At 38.1% G+C, this 3185-nt stretch overlaps 1 non-coding gene across 1 annotated transcript; it reads right to left on the reverse strand.

The window, feature by feature from the left end:
* Nucleotides 1-555: 555 nt before the first annotated feature.
* On the reverse strand, nt 556-662 carry LOC131411072 (U6 spliceosomal RNA). The gene has a single exon (XR_009221470.1). It is a non-coding gene; the product is annotated as a U6 spliceosomal RNA (small nuclear RNA).
* Between the last annotated feature and the right edge of the window lie 2523 nt (nt 663-3185).

A 3185-nucleotide genomic window follows, 5' to 3' on the forward strand; every position in this document is an offset into this window, starting at 1 on the left:
CATTTTGTGTCATGATATTATCCCTGGTTTCAGCTTCTTTGTCCTACTCAAATTTTCCCTTTTCCACAAGTTCTTCACCTACTCTTTTTATGTGGCACTATACTTTTGCATGGAAGCAATCTCAAATCCCCATTTGGAATAAGGCATGGTTTAAATTTCTAAATAAAGTGTCTAAAAAAAGAAGCGACTATATTTCTTCAGCAGTTGTGGTCACCAGAAAAGAACTATTGCTTTCTTTACCACGTGACACATTTCAGAAGATATCAGCCTGGGGGTCTGAAATTGTCACCACTACTGGGGGTCCACAAGGCTGACAAGCTGCCACACCTGCTTTCTCGACACTGCAGGACGCGGGCCCCACGACCTAAGTCACAACGGTGGAACTCAGCCCGGTCTCCACACCTAACAAGGACAGAATCACATGCTCTAGGTGAGTGGAGGGTAGATACACTCAAAACAACATCCTGGATATATTTTGGTTTATCTTTTCTTTTTTTGTCATAACAACTGTTGCCATTTATTGAATTCTTACTGTGGTCCAAATTTTTTTTTCTCGAAAATATGGCATACTTTACAAATTTGCATGTCATTCTTGTGCAGAGGCCATGCTAATCTTCTCTGTATCTTTCCAATTTTAGTATACGTGCTGCTGAAGCAAGCACTATTTTGATTTATCTTAAACATTCCCAGCAGGTTCTAATATCAAAAGTTTGCTTTGCAACTACGGTTCCCTTTGATTTAGTTGGTTACCTTGTTCTTTGGTATGTCTTGATGGGATTAATGTGCCTCTTAACCCCACTCTCCCGCGCTCACACTTCCCTTACCTCTTAACATATAATTGAATTCGAAGATTTTTTTGCTTTTCTTAAGCATCACCTCCAAACCAAAACCATAAAAAGACAGCTGCAAGGCCAAAACCAACCCAAACACAAACGAACAAAAAAACCAAACTAACTCCTCTGTAACGACCAGGAGCACCATCATAAACAAAGTTAAAGACAAATAATAAAATGAGAAAAATATCTGCAATATATGACCACAGGTCAATTTTGTTAATATATAAATATTTCTTAAAAGTCAGTAAGACAACGGGGCCGGCCCAGTGGCTTAGCGGTTAAGTGGGCACGCTCCGCTGCTGGCGGCCTGGGCTCGGATCTCAGGCGCGAACCAACGCACCGCTTGTCCGGCCATGCTGAGGCCGCGTCCCACATACAACAACTAGAAGGCTGTGCAGCTATGACATACAACTATCTACTGGGGCTTTGGGGGGAAAAAAATAAATAAGTAAAATCTTTAAAAAAAAAAAAGTCAGTAAGACAGGGGCCGGCCGGTGGCACAACTGGTTGAGTGCGGCGGCCTGGGGTTCGACGGTTTGGATCCCAGGGGCGCACCGACGCACTGCTTGTCAAACCATGCTGTGGCGGCATCCCATATAAAGTAGAGGAAGATGGGCATGGATGTTAGCCCAGGGCCAATCTTCCTCAGCAAAAAATAGAGGAGGATTGGCATCGGATGTTAGCTCAGGGCTGATCTTCCTCACGAAAAACAAACAAAAAAAATGAGTAAGACAAAAACAAAATTGCAGAAGAAAAATGAAGTAAAAGCATAAACAAGCAGTTGATTAAGAAGAAATACAAATAGACAAAAAAGAATGAAAAAAATGTTTAATCTTACTATTATTTAAAAATGAAAATTAAGACTATATTGAGAGTTTTTTGCTTATCAGATTGGGAAAACAATGAAAAAGAATTATAAAACCTGATAGGAATGTGATTGAATTTTCTTGGGGAAAAAAAACTGATAACAAAGATGAAAAGCCTGTAGAATGTGCTTAACTAACTCTCACCATAAGGAAACCTATACAGTTTGTGGTAGCAAGGAGTTGGAGGCAACCTTGATGTCCATTATTAGGGTCATGAATAAGTCAAATGCATGCATACAGTGGAATGCCATGCAACAAATATAATAAATTAGCTCTATTTTCATATAACATGAATATATCTCAAATCACAATATTTAAGTCTAATAGATAAGAAACAAGATGAGATTTTTAGCACTGTGTCATTTGTATAGACTAAAAGCACATGAACACACCACTATGAATTTTTCAAAGTTATACACATTTCTACATAGAAAAATGGACAGTGAATTGAAAGGATAGATATTAAATACACTAGGACGGGTACCTGGGAGGGAGGAGGATGGGAGATAAACAGAATAAAAATAATATAAAATAAGATATATAAAAATATATGTGGACTACTGAGCCATGAACTGAGATGGATGAGAAACTCAACTTTGGGCAGCTGAAGTGCCTGTCTGTGGAATCAGAAATTATATTTCTGCTAGAATTTATTCTAAGACAATAATTAGTCTTGTTGACCTTCTCTTTTCTAAAAAACTGAAGTAAAACATATTTCACAATCAAAAATCATAAACGTAAATATTGATGATTTTCACACAGTGAACGCACTTATGTAATCATCTCCCAGATCAAGACATAGAATATTTTCAACTCCTAGAAGTCCTTTGAGTCCCTACCAAGCCATCACTGGCCCTCATCAAAGGTAACCACTATTCTGATTTCCCACAACATAGATTGGCTTTGTATTGACGTTCCTGTAAATGGAGTCAGGCAGTATGTACCCTTTTGTGTCTGCTTCTTTCATTATCTTATGTTTGTGAGATTAACCCATGTTTTTGCCAAGGATAGCATAATATTTGAGTGTATAAACATATCACAATTTATTCATTCTATTATTGATGAACTTTAAGTTACTCTCATGTATTGATTATTATGGATAAGGCTACTATGAACATTCTTGTCCATGTCTTTTTTGGACAAATGCATGCTTTGCTCTTGGAGAAGGGGTGTACCAAGGAGAGGAATAGTTGGGTCACAAGATTTGTATGTGATCAGCTTTAGTAGATACTGCCAACCAGTTTTCCAAAGTGACTGTATCAATTTTTACTTCCAACAGCAGTACATGAGAGCTTCACTTGCTCCATATGCTCGTCAACACTTGGGAATTGCTAGCCTCTTTAATTTTAGCCCTTCTGGTGGGCATCTTGTTCTCACTATTTTTTGTTTAAATCAGCTTCAGGATTTCATTTCTTTTTAAATCCAGATTAGATTTCACAGTCTAACACTGCCATCACTTTCTTAATAGTCCCAAACTCCAGTG

The sequence above is a fragment of the Diceros bicornis genome, chromosome 10, assembly GCF_020826845.1.
Source record: "Diceros bicornis minor isolate mBicDic1 chromosome 10, mDicBic1.mat.cur, whole genome shotgun sequence".
Lineage (NCBI taxonomy): Eukaryota > Metazoa > Chordata > Mammalia > Perissodactyla > Rhinocerotidae > Diceros > Diceros bicornis.